The sequence below is a fragment of the Scylla paramamosain genome, chromosome 33, assembly GCF_035594125.1.
Source record: "Scylla paramamosain isolate STU-SP2022 chromosome 33, ASM3559412v1, whole genome shotgun sequence".
NCBI lineage: Eukaryota > Metazoa > Arthropoda > Malacostraca > Decapoda > Portunidae > Scylla > Scylla paramamosain.
The window spans coordinates 695,001-715,000 of record NC_087183.1 but is presented as its reverse complement, the minus strand read 5'-3'; the positions used below and the strand labels follow the sequence as shown (position 1 = coordinate 715,000).

Here is a 20,000-nt window from a genome sequence, read left to right as displayed (position 1 = left end):
AAGAGGAGATAACATGAACAACGAATAAGAGGAAGATATTATAAAGTGGGAGAAGAGAGAGAGAGAGAGAGAGAGAGAGAGAGAGAGAGAGAGAGAGAGAGAGAGAGAGAGAGAGAGAGAGAGAGAGAGAGAGAGAGAAAGTTCACAAAAGTAAATGTAATTCTTCAACATTTATTTATCTTACAGATTGAGAAATAGCCTGCTTCCTAACTCCTCTCTCTCTCTCTCTCTCTCTCTCTCTCTCTCTCTCTCTCTCTCTCTCTCTCTCTCTCTCTCTCTCTCTCTCTCTCTCTCTCTCTTTCTTGTGTGTAGTGTAGTGTGCAGTGTGTCTCTTGTGTGACTGTGTAGTGTAGGAAATCTTTTAAACTATCTATATATCTCTCTATCTATTTTTATATGTATGTATGTATGTATGTATCTATCTGTCTGTCGATCTGCCTATGTATCTAGGAATCAGCCTCTATATTCTACGTATTATAATAATGTATCATGCACGTCTATCCGATTCCAGCACAATTTTTTTAGAAGCGGTAAACTCTTCCTTTAGTGTCAAGTTGAGAGCACATTGTTGTACATCTGTGAGTCAGTAATCTTCTTCGCCCCATCAGTTAAGAGAGAGCCGCCTGAGGTGTGCTTTACACTCACAAACTGACCTTTATATTTGAAAAAAACGGCTTAAGCTCGTCAGTGAGGGTTGCAACACTATTATTTCCTTGTCGTAGTTATTCCTCTTCAGAAAGCAATGATTGGTGTGTTAACATGAGCGGCTTCTTTCACTGATAAACTTGGGGAATTACCTCTCTGATATCTTACTTGCATATTACTAAGAGTTTATGTCTGTTCTTATTTTGTCCACCTTACTAATGCAGGAGTTGAACAATGTATTCACTGTCACTGGCACACTCAGGAGTTCTCTTTGGCATCTTATTTCCACGTCCCTCCGGCTTTGTATTTATTCTTATTCTGTCCATCTTACTAATGCAAGAGTTAAGCAGTATCTTGACTCTCACATCTTTCACTAGCACACTCAGGAATTCTGCTTGATACTGTATTCCCACAGCCCTATGATTTTCTGCTTATTTCTACCTATATTCTGTGCACCTTACTAGCGCAAGAGTTCACCGGTATATTTACTCTTTCACCTTTCAATGGCAAACTTAAGAATTCTCTGTCTGATGTTGAATTTCCATCTCTCAACGATTTTCATCTTTTTATCTTGATCCTATAATGTCCGCTTTATTAATGCAAGAGATATCGTGTTTTCACATACCTAATAACTTTCATTTTATTCTTATTAATTGACTGTTCAACTCACTAACGCAAGAATTTAAAAAAAATGTCCACTATTTCACCTCTTTCAGTGGCAAACTCTGGAACTCTTTTCATGATTCTAATTTTCTTGACCACCACCTTTAGCTATACACCACCTTTAGCTGAAGCCCCCTAATGCCTCAGCACTAACAGCCTAATTACTGTCTTATTCCTCTTGTGAAGGATTTCATGATTGCAGTGGTAGTTTAACAAGCACTGTGCTTCACTTGCTTCATCAACTTTGTGCCGCGTGAGGACATTCGCAGTATTGAAGAAAGAAAGCGTTTAATCCTTTCTGCACAATAAATTTCTGAACTTCCTCACATCCTTTAGCTGGAATCCGTAGAACAAATCCTTTATAATTAGTCAGAATATAACAAAGATGTAGTAAATCATAGCGGATGTTTAACTCCATATAATTTATAACTCCATGATGGAAGAAAATATATCGCAAATTTTAAATCCCTTAGTGGCATCCAGATCACAATGTTACTGAAAACGTACCACAACAAGTGTCCCAGGCTGAAACCACTCTGGAGCTCCCTGCCTGCTTCTGTCACGCCACACTCCCCATGAATGAATGTCTTTGAGGAGACATAACCACTCTGGAGCTCCCTGCCTGCTTCTGTCACGCCACACTCCCCATGAATGAATGTCTTTGAGGAGACATAACCACTCTGGAGCTGCCTGCCTGCTTCTGTCACGCCACACTCCCCATGAATGAATGTCTTTGAGGAGACATAACCACTCTGGAGCTGCCTGCCTGCTTCTGTCACGCCACACTCCCCATGAATGAATGTCTTTGAGGAGACATAACCACTCTGGAGCTGCCTGCCTGCTTCTGTCACGCCACACTCCCCATGAATGAATGTCTTTGAGGAGATATGTTTCAAGACACATCCTCCAATTCTGGATTATATTTTCAATAATTTTCTTAAGGGACTGGCACATGAATGGGCCTTTGTTTCTGCCTTTGTTGCTCTTCACCAGTGCCCATCTTACAAAAAAAAATAAATAAATAAATAAATAAAATAAAATAAAATAAAATAAATAGATAAATAAAAATCTTGAACTACTTGATTATAAAAACACTTCTTATGAACACTAACATTTATGTTCTCCAGACTGTGAGGAAACGGATGTGTTATTCGTAAAAGCGTATCAGACAACGTGTCCTTGGATACACTCAGATGATTTTTTGATTCCTTGGCAATGAAGACGCAAAAATTTTACATCTTATAAACTTTAAATCCTCTTGTGTTATCCAGCTTATAATGAAACACATGCCTTATCACTGCTAACATACAACACGTATTACTGTCACACTACTTCACACAGACGATAAAAAAAATAAAAAAATAAATAAATAAAATAGTAAAATCCTCTATCTTATGAACGTTAACTCCTGATGTGTCATCCAATTTATAATGAAGCAGAAGCATCATTACTGTTAACATACAAGCACACGTGTCACTACCTTCACACAGATGATAAAATAAAAACAAACATAAACATCGTTCAATCCAACATCCTACAAACTCTAAACCCTCTTATGGCATCACATTATAATTAAACCTCCACGGTGTTGCTGGAAACGTACACAAACACGTGTCCTTCACCGTCCTCTCTTTTGTACCTCGGTCGCTTCTCGCCAAGGAGGTTCAATAAAGACTCCTCTCTCAGCGCTGGTCGCCTCATGGTCAGCCAGGAATGAACACTCGCGCACCACAACTTGTGGAATCAATCTACATATGGAATACTACTTTCCTTTTTCCTTTGCATCGTCTCAGCTTCAATACATTCCCACGTGGGCATAAAGGGAAGGTAAATAATGGTTGCAATGTTGCTGTGGATTCTGTTGCAGTTCCGTGAATTTGTCCAGCTGCATCCAGTGTGCCTTGCCACAGGTTTTATTTATTTATTTATTCTTTTTTTATGTATTTTTGTTCTTCTTCTCTTCCTTCTCTTCCTAATTATATATTTTTTTCTCCATCATGCGCTACTCTACCATTCTGTGAGCTTCTCTTCATATGTTTTTATCTCTTCTCATATAATATTTCTGCTAATTGTTAGAGGTTTGTTTACTTTTTATATATTTTTCCTTCTCTTTCTCCTACTTATTCTTTCCTTCTTCCCACACTATCCCTTTATACTTTTAACTTCTCTTCCTACTCTTTTCTTTCTTCCTCATGTAACACTTCTGCTAACAACACACCACGGTCTAACTTATTCCACATAACTACACAAATACGTTCTCCTCTATCCCAGTTAATTATCTAGCCATTGTTTCTTTCGTTCCACTTAATTCACAGGTAACTGTCCAAAATATTAAAGGGCCATGTTCTCCTTTATCCCATCTAATCAACTGACCACCCTCCTGTATCCCATCTAACTACCCACTCACTGTCTCTTCTATCCTAACTAACTACTTTCCCTTATGTTCCATGTAACGAGATAATGTCTCCTTTGTCTCACCTTTTTAACAGGCATTTTTTTTTTTTTAATTAGGTACCTAGTATTTCTCCTCTCTTCCACTTCAATGGATAATGTCTTTCCTATCCCAACTAATTTACTAGCTGTACTCTCCTCCACCCAGCTAGTCTCCTCTGTTCACTCTACTTAACCACACTCAATAGTTAGCCAGTCTCTTTCAGCCGACTACTCGTAAACAAACAGGCCACTGTCTGCTCTCTCCCACCTAATCCAATCTTTCCTCCATCAAATTAACCACCTTGCCCACAATCAAGATACCGCCCTCCCTATTGTTTCCAGCCCAGTAGCATTAATGACGGTAATCCCTGCCCTCTCTAGTTATCGGTCTTTTTGTCACCATTCCCAGTTTTATGAAGGGCGAGGCGCGTGGCGATGGGCGAAGCTTCCGACCATCAGGGATTAAATTCAAGGGGTGAGTATTGGCTAAGCTGTGACCTGGGAGACTTGATTATCTCCACTGTGTGTTGTGTGTTGTGGGTTTTTGATGTAGTGTAGTGAAGAGAGTTGTTGTTTGTTGGGGTTTGTATTACAAGTGTTACTGGGGTATTGGTGGTAGTGGTGGGTAGTGGTGGTGGTGGTGGTAGTATTAGTATTAGTAGTAGTAGTAGTAGTAGTAGTAGTAATAATAACACTGATGTATGTTTCATATATTTTTTTCACTGTAGAATGAATAAATTATTTTTATTGTGTGTGTGTGTGTGTGTGTGTGTGTGTGTGTGTGTGTGTGTGTGTGTGTGTGTGTGTGTGTGTGTGTGTTTGTGTGTGGTATGAGGCAGTCTCTCTCTCTCTCTCTCTCTCTCTCTCTCTCTCTCTCTCTCTCTCTCTCTCTCTAACACACACACACACACACACACACACACACCAACAGGAATATGAGGAAGAAAACATAAGAATCACAGTCAGCCAATCAGTCTCCCTTAAAAACAAACAAGACATAAACACCTGCAGCTAATAAAAAAACGTACCTCAGGCGAACCAATTAAAGAAAAAGAAAAAAAAAACAAAGAATCACACATACTAAAAGGCACAAATTGCTTCCATCACAACCAATAGACGTTCGTTACTGTCTGAAAAGATGCTTTCCTTAGAAACATATTCCCTTCTCTCTTCATCTTCTTTCACTCACCCTGTTACCTCTCTCTCTCTCTCTCTCTCTCTCTCTCTCTCTCTCTCTCTCTCTCTCTCTCTCTCTCTCTCTCTCTCTCTCTCTCTCTCTCTCTCTCTCTCTCTCTCTCTCTCTCTCCATTATTGGAATCTCCTGTACAAATAACTAGACATATATTTACGCAAGAAATTATCCCAAGAAGCGGTGTCAAATTGTAGATCTTCCGGACAGAACACTAATATGAGAAAACTTCCCCCGTGAACAGCAGTGTTAGGAATGCTAGCGAAAGGTGACTATAGCGATAAAAAGGTTTAATGCAATTGTACAAATAAAGTTCTGTAGCAAAGAAAGGACAATATTAACTTCCTATTCTCTACTTCCTGTGTCCATGGAAGCAATGCTTCACAGTGTTCTGAATGGAGACGTAGGTGGTGAAGGCAACACAGCTCAGGAAATGACAGCTTTATTCCTGACTAGTAATTTCGTAGGAATGACAATACTAACTACCTCTTCTCTCTTTCCTGTGTCCATGGAAGTAATTTTTAACAGTGTTCTGGATGAAGATGTGAGTGGTAAAGGCAACACAGGTCAGGAAATGACAGCTTTATTCCTCACTAGTAATTTTTTTTTTTTTTTTTATGTAAGAAGGATACTGGCCAAGGGCAACAAAAATCAATAAAAAAAAAAAATGCCCACTGAAATGCCAGTCCCGTAAAAGGGTCAAAGCAGTGGTCAAAAATTGGTGGATAAGTGTCTTGAAACCTCCCTCTTGAAGGAATTCAAGTCATAGGAAGGTGGAAATACAGAAGCAGGCAGGGAGTTCCAGAGTTTACCAGAGAAAGGGATGAATGATTGAGAATACTGGTTAACTCTTGCGTTAGAGAGGTGGACAGAATAGGGGTGAGAGAAAGAAGAAAGTCTTGTGCAGCGAGGCCGCGGAAGGAGGGGAGGCATGCAGTTAGCAAGATCAGAAGAGCAGTTAGCATGAAAATAGCGGTAGAAGACAGCTAGATATGCAACATTGCGGCGGTGAGAGAGAGGCTGAAGACAGTCAGTTAGAGGAGAGGAGCTGATGAGACGAAAAGCTTTTGATTCCACCCTGTCTAGAAGAGCAGTATGAGTGGAACCCCCAGATATGTGAAGCATACTCCATACATGGACGGATAAGGCCCTTGTACAGAGTTAGCAGCTGGGGGGTGAGAAAAACTGGCAGAGACGTCTCAGAACACCTAACTTCATAGAAGCTGTTTTAGCTAGAGATGAGATGTGAAGTTTCCAGTTCAGATTATAAGTAAAGGACAGACCGAGGATGTTCAGTGTAGAAGAGGGGGACAGTTGAGTGTCATTGAAGAAGAGGGGATAGTTGTCTGGAAGGTTGTGTCGAGTTGATAGATGGAGGAATTGAGTTTTTGAGGCATTGAACAATACCAAGTTTGCTCTGCCCCAATCAGAAATTTTAGAAAGATCAGAAGTCAGGCGTTCTGTGGCTTCCCTGCGTGATATGTTTACCTCCTGAAGCGTTGGACGTCTATGAAAAGACGTGGAAAAGTGCAGGGTGGTATCATCAGCGTAATAGTGGATAGGACAAGAAGTTTGGTTTAGAAGATCATTAATGAATAATAAGAAGAGAGTTGGTGACAGGACAGAACACTGAGGAACACCACTGTTAATAGATTTAGGAGAAGAACAGTGACCGTCTACCACAGCAGCAATAGAACGGTCAGAAAGGAAACTTGAGATGAAGTTACAGAGAGAAGGATAGAAACCGTAGGAGGGTAGTTTGGAAATCAAAGCTTTGTGCCAGACTCTATCAAAAGCTTTTGATATGTCCAAGGCAACAGCAAAAGTTTCACCAAAATCTCTAAAAGAGGATGACCAAGACTCAGTAAGGAAAGCCAGAAGATCACCAGTAGAGTGGCCTTGACGGAACCCATACTGGCGATCAGATAGAAGGTTGTGAAGTGATAGATGTTTAAGAATCTTCCTGTTGAGGATAGACTCAAAAACTTTAGATAGGCAGGAAATTAAAGCAATAGGACGGTAGTTTGAGGGATTAGAACGGTCACCCTTTTTTTGGAACAGGTTGAATGTAGGCAAACTTCCAGCAAGAAGGAAAGGTAGATGTTGACAGACAGAGCTGAAAGAGTTTGACTAGGCAAGGTGCAAGCACGGAGGCACAGTTTCGGAGAACAATAGGAGGGACCCCATCAGGTCCATAATCCTTCCGAGGGTTTAGGCCAGCGAGGGCATGGAAAACATCATTGCGAAGAATTTTAATACGTGGCATGAAGTAGTCAGAGGGTGGAGGAGAGGGAGGAACAAGCCCAGAATCGTCCAAGGTAGAGTTTTTAGCAAAGGTTTGAGCAAAGAGTTCAGCTTTAGAAATAGATGTGATAGCAGTGGTGCCATCTGGTTGAAGTAGAGGAGGGAAAGAAGAAGAAGCAAAGTTATTGAAAATATTTTTGGCTAGATGCCAGAAATCACGAGGGGAGTTAGATCTTGAAAGGTTTTGACATTTTCTGTTAATGAAGGAGTTTTTGGCTAGTTGGAGAACAGACTTGGCATGGTTCCGGGCAGAAATATAAAGTGCATGAGATTCTGGTGATAGAAGGCTTAAGTACCTTTTGTGGGCCACCTCTCTATCATGTATAGCACGAGAACAAGCTGTGTTAAACCAAGGTTTAGAAGGTTTAGGACGAGAAAAGAGTGAGGAATGTACGCCTCCATGCCAGACACCATCACCTCTGTTATGCGCTCAGCACACAAAGACGGGTCTCTGACACGGAAGCAGTAGTCATTCCAAGGAAAATCAGCAAAATACCTCCTCAGGTCCCCCCAACTAGCAGAGGCAAAACGCCAGAGGCACCTTCGCTTAGGGGGATTCTGAGGAGGGATTGGAGTGATAGGACAAGATAAAGATATGAGATTGTGATCGGAGGAGCCCAACGGAGAAGAAAGGGTGACAGCATAAGCAGAAGGATTAGAGGTCAGGAAAAGGTCAAGAATGTTGGGCGTATCTCCAAGACGGTCAGGAATACGAGTAGGGTGTTGCACCAATTGCTCTAGGTCATGGAGGATAGCAAAGTTGTAGGCTAGTTCACCAGGATGGTCAGTGAAGGGAGAGGAAAGCCAAAGCTGGTGGTGAACATTGAAGTCTCCAAGAATGGAGATCTCTGCAAAAGGGAAGAGGGTCAGAATGTGCTCCACTTTGGAAGTTAAGTAGTCAAAGAATTTCTTATAGTCAGAGGAGTTAGGAGAGAGGTATACAGCACAGATAAATTTAGTATGAGAGTGACTCTGTAGTCGTAGCCAGATGGTGGAAAACTCGGAAGATTCATGAGCGTGGGCACGAGAGCAGGTTAAGTCATTGCGCACATAAACGCAGCATCCAGCTTTGGATCGAAAATGAGGATAGAGAAAGTAGGAGGAAACAGAAAAGGGGCTACTGTTAATTGCCTCAGACACCTGAGTTTCAGTGAGGAAAAGAAGATGAGGTTTAGAAGAGGAGAGGTGGTGTTCTACAGATTGAAAATTAGATCTTAGACCGCGAATGTTGCAGAAGTTAATGAAGAAAAAGTTGAGGGGGTGTCAAGACACTTAGGGTCGTCGACAGAAAGGCAGTCCGACCTGGGGACATTTATGGTCCCCTCCCCAGATGGAGACTCAGAGGCTGGTGTAGGAGTCGCCATGATGATTTTAAAATTTTTGAGTGAAGGGTGTGTGTGTTATTAGGTGCTTGTAGTTTTATGTGGAGGAAGAGAGTTGTCTTTAGAGGGCAGGCTGTGACTGCCCCCTTGTGTTGTGAGACACAAAGGGAAACGTTCAGTGAGGTCACAGCTGGGTTTAATGATAAGTTCACAGCACCCCCTGAACAGTGCTGCACACCTCACTGGGAGTAATTATCGTTTCGGCAGGTGTCTACTGCCTCCTCCTGGTAAGGAGGAGGCAGTACTACCTTAATGGCTTCCTCAGAGGATTACAGAAGAAGAGCATAAATAAAAGTCTTTCTTCTCATGCCTTGTTCCCTTCACCTCCTGCCTCCTGTTTGTCACAGTGTCCTCACTAGTGTTCTCAACATCAACAATGACTGACTGTACCTATGAAAAGTTGTTGAAAGAGTAAGTTATCTAACACACGTACTGGATGTTGCTTGTGTAGGAGAAGGCGGCATGTTGGTAAGGCAACTGACTCACACACTGGGACTTGAGATTGTGATGCAAAGTAAAATATCAGAGTAAAAAAAAAAGCCTGTAGAGAAGTAGGGAAAAGAACCTAAGTAAAGAAGAAAAATATATAAGATAAAAAAAAAGATTAAATACTGACGGAGAAAAGAAGAGAGAGAGAGAGAGAGAGAGAGAGAGAGAGAGAGAGAGAGAGAGAGAGAGAGAGAGAGAGAGAGAGAGAGAGAGAGAGAGAGAGGAGAGGAGAGGAGAGGAGAGGAGAGGAGAGAGAGAGAGGAGAGGAGAGGAGAGGAGAGGAGAGGAGAGTAAAGAGAAGAAAAGTGTAAATAGAAGAAGAAAGTAAAGAGAAAAGAGTAAAGAGAAGAAAAGAGAAGAAAAGAGACGAGGAGAGGAGAGGAGAGGAGGAGTTCTTTCCTCTCCTCTCCTCTCATTAGGAGCTGTATCTTGACTGGGCAGGCCTGAAATGAGAGAGGAGAGAGTAAGTGGGAAGAGACGAGAGCAGCGGAACAGAAAAGGAAGAAGAAACTCTAATGAGAGAAAGGGGTGACTTTACTTGTACAACTGCCGTTAACCTAAAAAATAAAGTGCGCCTCACTCCCTCTTCGTCAGGACCACGTTGCCATGCACAGTGCACATCCAAACTTGCTTCTGTTGATTGACAAGTTAGGGGTTGGCGGAGTGAACGTGCGCGTGACGTGTTTCTCTCCATCACATTCTCCTCTCCTGCTGCCACTGTTTGCTGTCTCGCTAATAATTCTGTCTTCCCCTCGACCCTCTTCCTTCTACAAGTGTTCTCTTCAGACTTTAAACAGCTTCCTTCGTCTCTCTCTCTCTCTCTCTCTCTCTCTCTCTCTCTCTCTCTCTCTCTCTCTCTCTCTCTCTCTCTCTCTCATTAATTCTATAGTCTTTATTATTTCCGTCGCCTCCTCCACTCCATTTCTGTTGTAATACAGTCCACATTTTAAAATCTTGATAGACTCCACATTCACTGTGATTCACAGTGACGCACAAACTTACACTCTATTACAAACACACATCTGTACTAACCTTTCATTATATTCTTTACTATCTCTGTGATGCTCCACACTCCACTCCACTCCCACTCCACTCCCCACATGCCCTCCACGTGTCTCCCTCTCTTCCCTCTTATTTATTCATGTCTCCCTTACGACGCCTTTTTTTTCTTCTCTCCCCCTCCCTCCTCTTCCTTTTTTTTTTCCTTTCCTCCCTCTTTTAATCCCCAGACATTTATATTCCTTTCCAAATCCTCACTTCTCTCTCTCTCTCTCTCTCTCTCTCTCTCTCTCTCTCTCTCTCTCTCTCTCTCTCTCTCTCTCTCTCTCTCTCTCTCTCTCTCTTATATTAGTTAATCATTCAGCCAATCATTCAGTCAGTCAGTCAGTCAGTCAGTCAGCCAGCCAGCCAGCCAGCCAGCCAGCCAGCCAGCCAGCCAGCCAGCCACTCAGCCAGTCCACAGGTAAATTAACAAGTTGAAAGGGACAAAAAGTAATCGAGTTTTTGTAATGAATTCCACTCACTGAAGAAATAAAAGATGAAAAAGTTGCTTCCTTTCGTATCTAGAAACAAGAGATTGCATTAGAGATGAAAGGAAGACACATGTAGAGAGAGAGAGAGAGAGAGAGAGAGAGAGAGAGAGAGAGAGAGAGAGAGAGAGAGAGAGAGAGAGAGAGAGAGAGAGAGAGAGAGAGAGAGAGAGAGAGAGAGAGAGAGGTGGCAGGTAAGGTTACGTTGGGTAAGGTCAGGTCAGGTCAGGTCAGGTCAGGTTAGTTTAGGTCAAGTCAGGTTAGGTTAGGAAATGTTAAGTCAGGTAAGGGTTGGATATAATAGAATAAGGATAGGATAATATAGGATATGTTAGGTTAGGTTAGGATAGGTTACGTAAGGTAGGTTTAATAAAGGTAAGGTTAAGTAATTTTAGGTTAGGTTAGGTTAGGTTACGTAAGGTAGGTTAATAAAGGTAAGGTTAGGTAAGGTTAGGTTAGGTTAGGTTAGGTTAGGTTAGGTTAGGTTAGGTTAGGTAGGTTTAATAAAGGTAAGGCAAGACAAGGCAAGGCAAGGTAAAAGTAAAGTAATGTAAAGTTAGGTTAGAATAGATTAGGTTAGGTTAGGTTAGGTTAGGTTAGGTTAGGTAGGTTTAATAAAGGTAAGGCAAGACAAGGCAAGGCAAGGTAAAAGTAAAGTAATGTAAAGTTAGATTAGAATAGATTAGGTTAAGGCAGGCTTCAGCTGGGTCGCTAGATTTATTTACTCGAGAGCTCGTTTTCTTCCAGCCTGAATGATTGAAGTGGCTCCGCTTGCCTTCGTCTGGCTTCGCTTTGCTTGGTGCTCTGTGTGTGTGTGTGTGTGTGTGTGTGTGTGTGCGCTAGGCGATCGAAAGTGTGGTTAGGTTAGATTGTTCCATGTTAAGCGATCGAATGAGTGAGTGAGTGAGTGAGTAATTAGGTTAGGGTTGATGTTTAGTGAAGGGACTTTTTTTTTTTATTCATAATTACATCTGATTATTCTTTGTTGATTTGTCCATTTCTCTCCCTGTCTCTCGGCATCTCTGTCTACCTTATCAAATTCTTCAAATCTCTCGTCTATTCAGAAAACTCTCTCTCTCTCTCTCTCCTCTCTCTCTCTCTCTCTCTCTCTCTCTCTCTCTCCTCTCTCTCTCTCTCTCTCTCTCTCTCCTCTCTCTCTCTCTCTCTCTCAACGTTTCATCACCTTTTTTCCATCTCAATTTTTAGTTCAGCCTTTCGTTCAACAATCTTTCTTTCTCTCTCTCTCTCTCTCTCTCTCTCTCTCTCTCTCTCTCTCTCTCTCTCTCTCTCTCTGCTCTGCTCTGGGAGGGCGCTGAATTGATGCAGGGCATTTATGTGTTATAATCCCTCAGGTCAGGACAGGAATGAGAGCGGATCTTCCATCAGCAAGCGAGGCAAGAGAGGCGTCCTTTGCCTCGCTCAAGTAGGATCTGCGGGGCTCACTGCATTGCCTGAGCCACGCTACCCAAGCTCTGCCCCTCCCTCGCCTTGCTTCCCCCGCCACTCAATGGTACAACACTCACCAGTTGGCAGTGCACAGTCAATAGGGAACTTTACAGTATTGGGAATATTCATGAGTGGGGATAGGTGGAAATAATAATATGTAGGTTTGCTTCATTCGTTTGTACATTGAGTGCCACGTTAAGTCTGATCAATTTTTGTAGTTTCGCTTGTTTTAAGTAAAGTCTTAAGAGCCTGTTAGGAATCTAGCGATATTTGTCATCTTGTTACTTACCTACGTAATAACACACACACACACACACACACACACACACACACACACACACACACACACACACACCAGAACACAAGAAAATAATGCAAACTCCAAGAGTTTGCATTAATAAATGATTAATAAATAAGTGATTAATAAAACAAACTTCATCTGAACAAATCGTCAAAGCTGTGGCTTGAAAACATCCGTAGCATCACTGAACTAACGATAATACCAACATGGAAAACCTCAATTGCTAAGGAATAAGCAAAGATTGTGATGGGGCAGGGAAAGAAAGGGAAAGATTATGAGTAATCTGAGACGCTGTAGCCTAGTGGCTCCTCTGTGCGCAGATAAAACAACAACAACAACAACAACAACAACAACAACAACAACAACAACAACAACGACAACAACAACAACAACAACATCAACTAAACACTTGCACGAAACAGTGACACTATTAAAATGAACATGAACAAGGAGACCAATTGAAATGTTGAGGCCAAGAGAAGGTTGACAAGTGGTGATTGGAGACGCTGCATCCTGTTTCCTACTAGTTTCTCAATGCACAAATAATAAACAACGACTGAACAGATACGCAGAACACAGGGGTGATCAGAAACACTGCGGCTTTTTACCTTCCTTACTTCCTCTATGCGCAAGTAACAAGCAAATGACTGAACAAATACGCAAAATATGGGTTGACCAAAAACACTGCAGGCTGCTGCTAACCTTTCAGTTCCTCTATGCACAAATAATAAATAAACAAAACACATGCACACAAAATAGTGACTAGTACATTACCAACATCGACAGGAAGACACGGGGAAGAGCAGGCAAGGAATATGACGCCTTCAAGGTGACTGAGAGGCGATTCCAACACCCCGCGGCTCTCCACGGCACAGTCTACACCGCCGCCTCGCAGTTCTCACGACCACTGCACACAGTAATGTTACGGAGGCACAATTACCGGGAAAACTAACACACGGGCCGTCACCTTTACGTCACCACGAGATAATGGAGAGGCGACCAAAACTGAATGAGTATCTCAGTTCGTTCAGCAGTTTACAGCACACGGTATTGACACGGAAGCACAAGTACTAAGGAAACTAGTACGCGGCCCGCTGTCTTGACGTAACCACGCGGCAGTGGCGAGGCGAGCAGGACTAAGGCGGCTGAGAGTTACAGATTCAGTGTCTCAGTTCGAAGGTTCGTTGTTTGGAGTATTGTTCACGCAGCTAAGCCAAATGTCCACGGTCTGACAGTGCGGGAAATATCTATACCATTCTTTAGTGTGTAGGAGGAGACGTGAATTAAAGATGAGGTGTAATATAAAATCTCCAGGGGACGTACTTATATATATATATATATAATATATATATATATATTATATATATATATATATATAATATATATATATATATATATATATATATATATATATATATATATATATATATATATATATATATATATATATATATATATATATATATATATATTTTACTCATAGAAATATATATAAAGAACAACAACAACAACAACAACAACAACACACACACACACACACACACACACACACACACACACACACAGATAGGGCAGAGGAAAAGAGAGGGTGAGTGGAGTGACTCGGGCAGAGAGGAGGCAGGGAGGAGCTGGAAGGAGCAGGAGAGGCGGATAAGGTTATATATTATCTTGTAGTAACAGGGCACTGACACACACACACACACACACACACACACACACACACACACACACACACACATAAGTAAAATGAATCGAGAAATAGGTAACTTAGCTCCAAAATAAGCCCAAATAACACGTAAGAAAGAGAGGCAGACATCCTTGTTGTCATCTGAGGCTCCGCCCACAGCTGCCATGACGCCGGAGTCTTGTGTCACTCCAATCAGGCTCTCTTTTACTTGTGCCTTGCCTGCCTCTGTGTGTGTGTGTGTGTGTGTGTGTGTGTGTGTGTAAAACTACCGTAACCTGACCCAAGCACCGTATTCCCTAAGGACACTTCCACAGCCTCCGTGACCTTATCATATACATAACATGCAGTACTCACAAGGCTGCCACACTGCACACGCTGAGCAGACGCAGTAATAAGCCGTATGAACACAAACTGTACCGCTGTATTGTCTTGCAAACGTAATATTGAAGTAAAATAATCCCAGTAATAGTATTGTCACACCGTGACGGTCACCGTGACGCACACCAACAAATTGAAGTCTCCAGCTTGTGTTTCCTGCGTCTCTCGCCCCCTCAAAGTGCACGGTTGTTATGTCATTAGCCTGTGTTCCTTGTACTGCTGTCTGGAACTTCACCGTTTAAATGAAACTTTTCTCTTACAGCTTCGTGTGAGATGACTGTTAACGAGATTTCTGTGAGGCGACGCTGATACCGAAGCACGCAAAGTTACAGGCTCAAGCTCAAGGGAATGCTGCTAAAGCTGCACAGCCGTGGCTGCTGAGATGCATGCACAGGTGCAGACTTGTGTCTAGTCCAGCCACTGATCGATCTCACCTCAGACTCTCACGCATCACTCTCCCAGAATCCACAGACCACGTATCCACACATCCACCCTATAAACTTCCCTCCCCCATCCACTCTGCCTCTCTCTCTCTCTCTCTCTCTCTCTCTCTCTCTCTCTCTCTCTCTCTCTCTCTCTCTCTCTCTCTCTCTCTCTCTCTTCTTTCCTGCTTACTTATCTGTTTTCCTGTTCACCTCCTTCATGATTTCTTCCTCCCGTTCCTCTCTGTTTCTCTGTGTATCCTTCCTTCATGTGTCCTTCCTGTTTCTCTCTCTTTCCTTGCGATCTCCCACGTGGTGCATCTTCCTGTGTCACCTTGCGGTGCCTCCCATGATCCCACTCCTCTCTCGTTCCCACGCCTCCTCCCATGTTCTCACACCCTTCTCCCATTGTTTCTTCCCTCTCTTTCATGTTCCTACGCCCTCTCCCGTGTCTCCACTATCTCCCATGCCCCGATTCCATGTTCCCACGCCCCCTCCCTTGTTCCGACGCCCCCCCTCCCAGTTAATTAGCGCGCGTAAGACAGGTGGCGGGTAACAGGATTAATGTTGGTGAAGCAGCCCCCTGGTGTTATTTTATTAATGACCTCTCGGTGATTACTGAGTGGGTAAAAACAATCATGATGGTTCCCGCTTCAGTATTAATTACACTTTGACCTCCCCACCCTCCCCCCACGCCCACCCCACTCGTAAGCCTCGCGAGGGTGTTTACTGTTTCACTCGTGTCTTCATTGTCCTTCGGTACTGATTGACGTATTCGCTGCAACCTCATGTACGTGTAGCGCTCAGAACCATATTCCACAATACTTCTGCGCCGCACCTACACCACTTTTAAATGGGTGTGCTATATTTAAAGCTTCACAGGTTCTTGAGGGTGTTTTTACGGTGCTAGTGACAGATGAACAAAGTTTTCCCATTATCAACGGGAGGAACAATCTTGAGAACCTGCCTAGTCATCTCTGTGGCCTTTGAAAATAGTCGTGGTGAGAGAACAAAGCGTTTCTGAATACGGGGAAGGTCCTGTCCCTGGCATGGAATAGACGGGTAAGTGACAAACAGGAGAAAAGTTGAGAGGCTTTTTTTTTTCTTTTTTCTTCTGGTGTAGGCTTAAGGGGTGGTAATGCTGATAGGATAATGCAGCAAGGATGTGTGCGTGTGTGTGTCTGTTGCAAGAGATGCTGCGGCGCCTTGATTGCCTCGCCAGTGCAACACACAGGTGGGGCCGGCCGGTGTCTCGCTCAGGTGTTCGGTGCAGCCTCGCTTTACTACCTGAAGCGTGAAGCGTGAAGCGTGAAGCTTTTTATGAGGACACGTCGCGCTTACGAATCAGCGAAGCCATCAAGGGGTATTTTCCTACCTCTCTCATCCGCTTCTCCCTCTACCCCCTCTTCGTCTCCTTATCCCTCCCTCTTTCTTCCCTCCCATCTCCCTCGTCCTCTCCTTGTCCCCTCTACTCCCTCTTCGTCCCCTTCTCCCTCCCTCCTTCTTCCCTCCTATCTCCCTCGTCCTCTCCTTGTCCCCTCTACCCTCTCTTCGTCCCCTTCTCCCTCCTTCCCTCCTTCTTCCCTCCTATCTCCCTCGTTCTCTCCTTGTCCCCTCCTCCCTCCTTCCTTTTTCCCCTCCTACCTTCCTCGTTCTCTCCTTGTCCCCTCCTCCCTCCTTTCTTTTTCCCTCCTACCTCCCTCGTTCTCACCTTGTGCTCTCATCCCTCCCTCTCTCCTTCCCTTTCTCGTTCCTCCTACCTCCCTCGACTCCGTCCTTCCCTCCCTTCCCTCCCGTTCTTCACTCACCTGTTCCTCTCCCACTCCTCCCTCCCTCCTTCCAGTGGACGCGATAACGGCCGTGTCGGGAAAACTGTGGCGCGGGGAAAGGGAAAACGTGAATGAAAAAAAAAGTGACTGATGATAAAAAAAAAAAAAGTTTGGGGGAAATGGTGAGATTACGATATTCTCAGTGAGCATGCCTCGGGTTAATAAAGGGTTTTAAGGGTGTTTGAAGGTGTTTTAAGGGTGTTTTAGGGTCATTTCGCACGATTTTTTGGGTGTCTTATGGTGTTTAAGGGTATTTTTAGGTTTTTAAGGGTGTTTCAGGGTCATTTGGCATGATTTAAGGGTGTTTTTGGGTGTCTTAAGATGTTTAAGGGTGTTTTAGGTGTTTTAAGGGTGTTTTTAGTGTTTTAAGATAGTTTGGCATGTTTTTAAGGTGTTTAAGGATGTTTTAAGGCTCGTTTGGCATGAGTTAAGGGTGTTTTGAGGGTGTTTTAGGGTCGTTTGGCATGAGTTAAGGATGTTTTAGGGTGCCTTAGGGTGTTTGAGTGTTTTAAGGATGTTTTAAGGTTTTGGCATGATTTAAGGGTGTTTTCAGGGTGTTTAAGGATGCTTATGGGTGTTTTAAGGTGTTTAAAGGTGTTTTTAGGGTGTCTTAGCACTCGACCTGGTAACTGAGGGTAATAAAGACGGGAAAGAGAGACAGAGAGAGACACACACAGGGACAGACAGTAGGCGAGTGAGGAGGAAATGAAAAAAAAGATAAGCCAGATAAAGATTAGCCAAGGTAATTAGTCTTGTGGTGAGTCATGATTGTCTAGACTGATCCATCTGTGTCCTGTTCTAACCTGCCTTATCCTACGTCATCCTAACCCAACTTAATGTAAGCCTAACCTTTTATTTCACCTAACCTAACCTAGCCTTATCTGACCTAATCTTACCTAACCTAACCTGTCTTATCCTACGTCATACTAATCCAATTTAATGTAAGCTTAACCTTATCTCACCTAACCTAACCTAACCTTATCTGACATAACCTTACCTAGTCTAACCTTATCTGACCTAACCTGCAACATCTCTGCGCTGCACCTTCACTACTTTCAAAATTCTTTAGTTCAAATGACACGGGTTTTCAAAGGTACCTTTTTATTATTCTAGCGACACATTAACATGATTTCTACATTATTAAAACACCCTTGAAAACAGCTAAGTGTCTCTGTCGCGTTGGAAAACACTAGTGAGGGAGCAGAGCGCTTCTAATCACGGGCATAAGGAGAAAGGGCGTCAGCGTGTCCTTGCGTCCTCATTTTTTAACTTACACTGCTGAATATTTGACGCTGGTGGGTGACAGTCGCTGCGAGGGGTGTGTGTGTGTGTGTGGGTGGGTGGTTGTGTGTGTGTGTGGGTGTGTGTGTGGGTGGTTGTATGTGTGTGGGTGGGTGGGTGGTTGTGTGTGTGTGTGGGTGTGTGTGTGGGTGGTTGTGTGTGTGTGGGTGGGTGGGTGGGTGGGTGGTTGTGTGTGGGTGGGTGTGGATGTAGAGGATATTACTGCCACTGACCTTGACTTCAGTACCAGAAAACCCTGTATTCGTACTTTGCTGTCTCATTATTTTTTATTTATTTATTTATTTATTTATTTATTTTTTTTTTTTTTTGAAGGCCAGGGGACGGTTAATCGGACTCTTAAAGCGTGTTTTTCTCATTAGTGGTATTGAATGCTGGAGAACACCTTTCAAATTTCCTAGTTGAACTGTTATCATAATCATGAAAACGTCCTTGAAAACTAATAACTCCCTCTGGATTCTTGTTAAATTGTCACTAGGGTCATGAAAAGCCCCTGAAAACTTATATAAAATTTCCTTGAATCATAAAAAAAAAAACATGAAAACCAATGATATCTTTTCAATCTTACTAAACTATCACTATAATCATAAAAACACCCTTGAAAACTCCAGTAAGGTCCTTTAAAGCCTGGCATAAGTAACTGACTAAACATACTAAACACTGAAGTCTACAGAACTAAAACCCCCAGTGGTGACTCCCTCCACACGTGAGAGAAGCAAACGAATCAAGTCAGTGGTATTCATTACATTTTACGCTAAGTCCAAATTGCAAGGGTTCACCGGCGTCAGTTGGACCAGTGCGGTGTGCTCACTCGTGCGGGGGAGATACTGAGGCTTAGGACGGCTTGAAAATCGTGTAATTTTGGCAGCTTAATCCTTTCACAATGCTTGAGTCTCCCCCGCCAAGTAATCCACTCCTACAAATCGGCTTGGGTCGTGGTGCTCCAAAGACTCCACTACTCCGCACTCCACACTGCTCCCCCGTCCCTCCCGCCAATAGAATCACGGGCTGAGGAAACCACACTGCAAGGTGAGATGAAAGGCTGATCTTAAAGATGCCAGTGTTCCCCGCCACCCCCTTCCCGCGCTGTAAGGTGTGGGCTGCACCGCTGAATGGAAATGGTACCTTCTGATATTCAACTCGCTAACTGTGCATGTCTGGCTAGTTTGAGCTTACATACATACATACATACATACATACATACATAGGTAGATAGAAAGACACAGACAAGCAGATAGATAGACAAACAGGCAGACTGGAGGACAGACAGAAAGGCAGGATAAACAGATATAGATAAATAGACAGGCACAGATAGATAGATAGATAGATAGATAGATAGATAGATAGATAGACAGACAAACAAACAAACAAACAAATAAACAAACAGGTATCAGGTGCAATCATATGCTGGACTAACACCCCCCAAAAAAATAAAGAAAAGAAAAGAAAAAAAAATGTTTACCAACTTGTGCCTTGTAGGAGAAGAAAACGTATTATTTATTTGACTTCTCCACTGGCGGGACGTGACGGAGGAGACAATGTGCCGTCCATGGGATGCTGGTGCCGAGTAGAGGGCGCCTTTGTGTAAATCCTCTCTAGACAGTCATTTATCCTATCATCTATACGTTCCTTGGCTTCTGTTTAGCCGAAACCCCTTGAATTATTACCGTTGTTGTTTCTTGTTTACCTGAAGAATTCCAAGCAGCGGCTGAGAAGTGTATTAAAAAGATGCTAATTTTGTCAGGGAGTTTAAATGTTCTTTCTCCAAAATGTGTAAGTATAAATGTGTTCCAAATAAATGTTATGCAAATTTTTTTTTCTTAAGTATTTTTCCTTCCCCACAACACACCACAACACCACAACACAACCCAGCCTGTGATTTCCAACCTTCGCTCACCCCCTCACTCCTGCACCCCAGTATTTCCCGTTCATCCGAGGTTCATTTGCAGCCTTGATGATGGACGGGACAAAGTCATTACCGTAAGTGTGTGCCACTAACAGGGA

The 20,000-nt window shown here is 43.0% G+C and overlaps 1 protein-coding gene across 2 annotated transcripts in view; it reads right to left on the bottom strand.

Annotated features, from left to right (window-relative positions):
- The window catches only part of LOC135089511 (solute carrier family 35 member F3-like), a 124,698-nt gene extending 111,047 nt beyond the window's left edge, over nt 1-13,651 (bottom strand). For both annotated transcript variants that reach the window (XM_063985094.1, XM_063985101.1), the window contains exon 1: nt 13,156-13,651. The gene's annotated coding sequence lies outside the window, so the exon portion shown is untranslated. The remainder of the gene's footprint in view (nt 1-13,155) is intronic.
- Nucleotides 13,652-20,000: the final 6,349 nt, after the last annotated feature.